The 7,500-nt window shown below is 35.8% G+C and overlaps 2 protein-coding genes across 3 annotated transcripts in view; both read left to right on the forward strand.

Annotated features, from left to right (window-relative positions):
• The window catches only part of LOC143025488 (uncharacterized), a 608,144-nt gene that overhangs the window by 183,156 nt on the left and 417,488 nt on the right, over positions 1-7,500 (forward strand). The window lies entirely within an intron of this gene.
• LOC143025493 (uncharacterized) overlaps positions 1-7,500 on the forward strand; it is a 150,742-nt gene that overhangs the window by 23,361 nt on the left and 119,881 nt on the right. Inside the window, exon 2 of the transcript XR_012966399.1 lies at positions 6,286-6,330. The gene's annotated coding sequence lies outside the window, so the exon portion shown is untranslated. The remainder of the gene's footprint in view (positions 1-6,285; positions 6,331-7,500) is intronic.

Here is a 7,500-nt window from a genome sequence, read left to right on the forward strand (position 1 = left end):
ATTTTGTTCCCTTCATCCCAATGCCGTGTTTTTTCTCTAGTGAAAACCGACTTAAAGTGATTGTTCATGATTTCAGCCATTTCTAAATCTTCTATGTATATTTCTTCTAAATCTTCCATGACGTAGTTTCACCATTTCCTGTTCATTTTTAAGTTTACCATTCACATATCTGTAGAATACCATAGGTTGATCTTTACATTTTTCTATGATGTCTTTTTCGTAGTTTCTTTTTTCCTCTGCACACTTTTACATATTCATATGTGTGTAATTATATATATGTAATATATATATATATTATATATATACATATATATATATATATATATATTTATGATATATAACGCATATATATATATATAATATATATATATATATAAATTATATATATATACATATATATATATATATATATATATTTATGATATATAACGCATATATATATATAATATATATATATATATATATATATATATGACTTGACCTCACCATCAGTCAACCTTCGCCCCGACCTCATCAAGGACAAATAACCTGAGTCTCCCCTATTTCCATGTCCCTAAATGTACCCCTCTTAGCTATATATATTTTCTCACTCCACACTATGTATCATTCTGCGGAAGAGGACCACAGATAGTGGTCAAAATATACAGATTATCTGTCCATCTTATCTCATTCTCTGACAATGGGTTAATAAGTCTCTCTGTATATATATATATATATATATATATATATATATATATATATATGTGTGTGTATATATATATGTGCAGTATATATACATACAATGGACTAAGTCACTGCCACTTGTTACGTCTGAGCTGGGTTCGAGTCAGCTTGACTACGTATCAGTTTCTGTATATATACTTCCATCGAGCTCCTTGTGAGTCTCGACTGCGATGATATGGAATTAAGATTAATGTTGAATATATATATATATATATATATATATATATATATATATATATTTATATATACAGACGCTCCTCTACTTACGTTCATTCGTTTTACGTTTTTTCGATTTTACGTTTGAACTGACTGTAAAAAAAAATGGTATTAAAAAACTTTTTTAGTGAATTTTTTAGTTTAGCGCGCTCTCCGTAGTTCAAACGATACTTACGCATGACGCTGCGTCCATTGTTTACATGGCACAAACGACAGACTGAACGTGCCTTGCCTCCTCCTCCTCCTCCCCCTCCTCCTCCACCATCTCAATTTATGTTGCTTGAATTTTATTTATTTGAAATTAATGTTATTATTTTACAATGTTATGTGTATAATTAATGATGTAGGGGTGTTTTATAAGATACGTTAATAGAATTTACGGATACAGACGCTCTTCAACTTACGTTTTAGTTACGTTCCGAACGGCCGAACGTAAGTTGAAAATGAACGTAAGTTGTTACAACTTACGTTCATTTTCAACTTACGTTCGGCCGTTCGGAACGTAACTAAAACGTAAGTTGAAGAGCGTCTGTATATATATATATATATATATATATATATATATATATATATATATATATATTCACTATAAACCCAATTTCGGAGAAATAATATCGGAAGTACAGGAAAACTATATATTTCAACTACTATCTGTAGTCCTCATTCTGCTGAAGAGGACTACAGATAGTTGAAATATACAGTTTTCCTGTACTTCCGATATTATTTTTCCGATAGTGGGTTTATAGTGAACATTTACAAATATGTTATAGCATACCAGTTTCCAATATATATACATATATATATAGATATATATATATATGTATATATATAGAGATATATATTTCAGAAGAAATCACTTGAACGCGTGATACTAGTATGCAGACAAACCACAGTGGTGTGTCTGCATATATATATATATATATATATATATATACGTGTGTGTGTATATATATATGTTTGTACATGTGTGTGTATATACATATATCTGTGTGTGAGAGAGAGATTCACCTTGGTCTATGGATCACGTGTTGGACTCGTGATCGACAGCTATTTCCCTCCCGGAAGAGAGCTCAGAGCTCGTATGACCGATCTATGGGTAATGCTATGACCTTACACGCTCAAACACACCCAACTCCCCGCCCACGAAAGTTGGAGTAACGACTTGAAGCGCAGCGATACTGAAATATATTCAGCCTTGGGCAGGATTCGAACCAGGTACCGCCGGTACCGCCATACTGACAGTCTGGGACTCTGTTCACCACCCACACACGGGGGCGCGGTGGGTAGAGTCCCCCACATGTGCTTCTACACGATATTTTGGCTTATAGTATCGCCGGTGCAGAAATGGGATGGTCAAGGAATGGATATGTTATGTAGAAACAGCTGGCCCTCGACCTTGTATTACTATTGTGTAGGTTAAGTCCATATTATGTCTGTACTACAGGCTATTGTATCTTCATGAAAGCACAACCTAGGCCCTGCCGAGCCATGTTTCGGTGAGGCTGGGTCGTTTGCTACTGTAGCGTACGCAGTGTATATAAGGAGACAGGTTTGGGTCTCTGTGGTCAGTTCTCTTCTCTAGTTGTCATCAGCGGTACGCGACCCAAGGCCCGCGGTCATTTTCGCGGTTAGGGCACCCTCGGACCCCGACCGCCGATCCAGCCTAGGTCGACACTCGCACAAACCATAATAAAACCATGAAACTCACTCGAGCTTCATTCACTATCTCGTCACCATAGACTTTTTAGATCTGATCAGTAACTCCGATACCAATATTGCCTCGTTGGACGCTGAAAGTTTATTCACTCATGTACCAATTTTACGCACTATAAACTACATCCTGGAAGATGTCTATCCCGAGAATGGTGTTCCCAAACTCGATTTGCCAAAAGCGGCCCTCAAAGCTCTGTTAGAAATATGTACAATGGAGGCCCCGTTTGTCTGTCCTCGAGGGAATATGTACAGACATATATAAGGTGTTGTTATGGGATCCCCACATGGTGTTCTCTTTGCATGTGTATATATATATATATATATATATATATATATAATATATATATATATAATTGTGTGTGTGTGTGTAAATGTATACAAATCATGTATTTGTGTGTGTGCGTGTATGATTATATGTACTATTACTATTACTAGTACGATTGGATGACCTGGGATTTACAGATCGATACTGTGTGTAACCAAACACGCCCTTCCTCCCCCCGCACCCCGCTACCTCCGGCTGCCGGCAACGACGATCGATAATCCGGGTTACGCTCGCTAAGCGACGTGTTAAACTAATTCCGGTGTTCCCGGAAGGGGTGGAGGTGGGGGAGCGGATAGGGGGAACGTCAAGGAGGTGAATAGCATCGGTTGATAGCAGCCGGGATAGAAGAAAAAATGCCACCCGGAACAGAAGGGTTTTGGCGTCTGATGTCAAACCAGAAATAACATTGATCCAATGTACGCTAAAGGGGAGAGGGTACCTTATACCGCTGGATTAATTCGTGCGGGGTATATATATAAATTATATTTTTATATATGCGTAGAAGTATTTGTTCCCTGTGAAATCCAGACTATGCCTTGCTACATTGTGGCGGGTGTTAGGGATGACCCTTCATCCACGAGGTGCTAAGATGGCATGGTAGGGAGGAGGAGGAGGAGAGAATAATAGGTGTGGGATGGGTTTATGCTTTGGTACGGCCACCCCACTTACAAAAGTGAAAAGGCCTTTTGGTATGTGTGGACACTCGGGCATGTATTCAAATGTAATTTTAATGAATGATACATAGAGCCTCACAAATGTTTGGTCGACGTTTGCGGATTCTTCATTGTCCATTTTATATTGGCAACGAATAAATCGACCTACTCTTGTTCTTCCCTCTTCTCTTTCTTCTTTTTTTCCTCTTCTTTTTCATTCTCTTCTTTTTTCCTCTTCTTCCCTTCTCTTCTTTTTTCCTCCTCTTCTTCCCTCACCTTCTTCTTCCTCCTTCTTTTTCTTCTTTTTCTTAATCTTGTTCTTCTTCGTCGTCGTCTTCTTTTTGCTCTTCGTCTTGTTTTTCTTCTTTCGTTTTTTTCTTAGTTTCCACCTACTCCTCCTCCTCCTCCTCCTCCTCCTTCTCCTCCTCTTTTAATTTGGGCGCCTAGCAACGGAATGCAAAGAAATCCGTCCAGGCGAGTTGTGTCCGTCATCAGGTTACTGTATTTTGTGAATGAATCACAGATCGCTAGAGTATTTTATTCATTACTGCTTTGTTTATTAGTGTATTTATTATATAATTTATACATCTATTTGTTTATTTTGTCATAATTTTTCAGTACGTTGAAAGACCTTGTTCACACGCTGGATTTACACGTTTGCACGCAGGTACAAGTATGTACACACGCGCGCGCACACACACATACACGTGTGTGTGTGTGTGTGTGTGTGTGTGTGTACGCGTGTGCGTGTTAACACACGTAGTCAAGAGAGGAAGTGTAATGGCTTAACGCTTTTACATTCGCGCACTGAATGCATTGTCTGGCACCAGTCGCCAGGCGATTTTATTATACAAATGAGAGGAAGATCTTGCCATGAGAGGGGGGGGTCGTGTTCAGGTTGGGGGTCCATCCCTTAAAATAGAAATTGATTGAAACGGTCGGGTCGACCGAAGAAGCCCTGGGCATAGGTACTTGCCTTTACACTATATTTATATTTATTTAGTTAGTTATCTTTGTTTATTTATTTTATTTTACTTTTGCTTTGGTTTTTAAGTTGTTGTATTATACTTAACCATATTGAGAAATCATAATTATATATGTATTTGTGTGTGTGTGCGTGTGTATTATATATATATATATATATATATATATATATAATATATATATACATATATATATATATACATATATATATACATATATACATATATATATATATATATATATATATATATATATATATAATATGTATAATTTTTTATATATTTATTCTTTTGTTTATTGATATTCCAAAAACTTTTTATTATAGGTAGACATCTTGAGTGATTCTAGAATTATGTCTTCGCCTTTTTTTTTTATTTAAGCTGAGTAAAATAGTTTGCCATTAGCCAGAATAAAATCTCCGAAGTATTTAAGTCTCAAGTTTGATATGAAGATCATTTGGATCCGGAGAGAATTTCTCTTGAGCTAAATAAAATCGTTTGGCGTTATGGGGTTATCACACTGGGTTATTTTTCCTCCAGGATCATCATACCTCCAACTTCTAGAATATGACTTCGCTTACAGAAATCTAGACTTCTCTAACAACCTTTCCACTGTATGTCTTAACATTCGTATATGTTTTAAGTCTCTTAGTTCATCATTCAGCTCTGCTATATATATGGCGGAAAGATAATTTGGTATTTGGAGGTTTTGAAATTTAGATATTGTAATCAAATTTGCTTTTACTCTTAACGGTCGGCGCTGGTCAAGCAGCCCTTGGAAACCCAATGTATCACTCTGAGCCAGAAGAACTTTTAAGATATGTTTCTGATATGTTAGAAGAGGTTGTGGTCCGATCAGGATTTTATTCAAGCGAACACCTGATAGTTTTTATTTTATTAATTTTGTTTATTTTATTTTATTTTATGTATTTTTTGTATGTTTGTTTTATTATTTGTATATTTTGTCTTGTATTTTTTCATTTATTTCTTTATTGGTTTATTTTCATTTTATGTACTTATTTTTTATTTTATTTGCTTTTAGTTTATTCTATTTAATTTTCATTAAATTATTTATTCTTATTGTATTTATTAATTTTGTATTCAATTATATTTTCATTTATTTATCTTAATTTTGTTTTATTTTATTCTATTACTTTTTTGTATTTTTATGTACACGTGTTTATGGATTAAGAAAGTTATCAACGCTTTTGATTAAAACATTAATAAGTGGCTTTAGAGGCTTCCTTTTGGTTGACGCCAAACACCTTTATTCGGCTTGAAGGACTCCTAACTGTTAAGTTTTCAGACAGACTATCACATTGTTACATTTATTAACTTCCCTCTGTTATGATCATTATTATGATTCGTTAACAGTTCTTATATAAGTGGTTATTTTAATTGTTGAATATAATGATAGTCATATTATTGATTATTGTTAATAAGTTGGTATAATTATTATTTTAATTTTATTTGCATAATTTTATTACTTGTATTGGTATCATTATATTATTATTATTATTACCGTTATTATTACTATTGTTATTATTTATTTATTATATATTTGACAAAAAATCTTCCTAAATTGTTTAAATAAAAAAGTATAATTTGTATTACCACATAATTGACCAGAATTTGTTTTTAGTTCTTGATGATATTTCTCTTATCTGCACAGGTAAAGGTGACCAAAGATGTTTTGTGTACAACTAACGTGAGCCTCGTAAGTAGTTACCAGTACTTTCTCTGTCAGTAGCATCAGTTTTAGAGGGGCCTATGTGACGGTGGTAAGTGGTAGTGGTATTCACCCTTAAATACAAGTACACTAAAGGTGAATTTTGTTGTGTATTCAACTGTTGGGTAAGGTTCGTACCAGTACAGGGTGAGTCATGAGCTGACGTGCACTTTGGATCACGAAAAATTGGAGAGTTTTGATCAATTTCAGTCCAAATTGGCCAATTTTGAGGCCTTCATTATGTTCGTAATAGGTTCACCTTTGAACTAAATACTATTTATGTTCGTGATTTGGTGACAATTTGTCCATTTTTGTGTAAAAAGTGGTGAAATGTCCCGAACGTTTCGAAGACTTCTGTAGTAAACTGAAGGGAGGGATTCCTCAGCTCTGCGGCGCGATGAGTCATCCCCGCGTCCGGAAACCTTCGGATAGCCGCGACTTCGATTTCGTTCGGCTCCTTCCCGTGTTCATATCCACGTCCATTTGACTTTATATTTTATCATATCTAATTTATTCATACATTTGTTAAGAATAGAATTATTTCGTATCATAATTGGGTTAAATATAGAATCGGAAAGGATGCTATTAGTTACGTGGCGACGGTAACGGACTAGAAGTCCCGGGAAGGCCCGGGGGGGGGGGGTCAGTGCATGTGTAGATGTGTGCGTGCGTGCGTACGTGCCACCGTGTTTGTGCGTATGTCTGCTGTTATTTGGGTATCACCAAGGTTATTGGACAAGAAGTTCTATTGCTATCTTGGGGAGGGAAGGAAGAAGACTCCCTCACACCCCCTCACCCCCGATTAATATACAGGGACACATGCAACTCTGCAACTTGGGCTTGTAGCAACTTTGCCCCTCCCCCTGAGGTGATCGAGGGAAGGGGGCTTCTGTAGTGAGGCTTCCCAACCCCCTCCTCTCCTCATACAGTAGGTCTTGATTGGCACCTGCAGACGAGCACGACCTGGGCATACTGCTCCCTCCCACTGTACCACCCGTTCTCATTTTTTTTTTTTTTTTTTTTTTTTTTTTTTTTTTTTTTTCAAGTGGATATGAAAACTTGTCGCTTTAATGTTATATTTACCAAAGGACTAACATATATATGTGTGTATGTATGTGTATATATATATATATATATATATATATATATATATATATA

The sequence above is a fragment of the Oratosquilla oratoria genome, chromosome 5 (assembly GCF_046742065.1).
Source record: "Oratosquilla oratoria isolate Oo_2021 chromosome 5, ASM4674206v1, whole genome shotgun sequence".
Lineage (NCBI taxonomy): Eukaryota > Metazoa > Arthropoda > Malacostraca > Stomatopoda > Squillidae > Oratosquilla > Oratosquilla oratoria.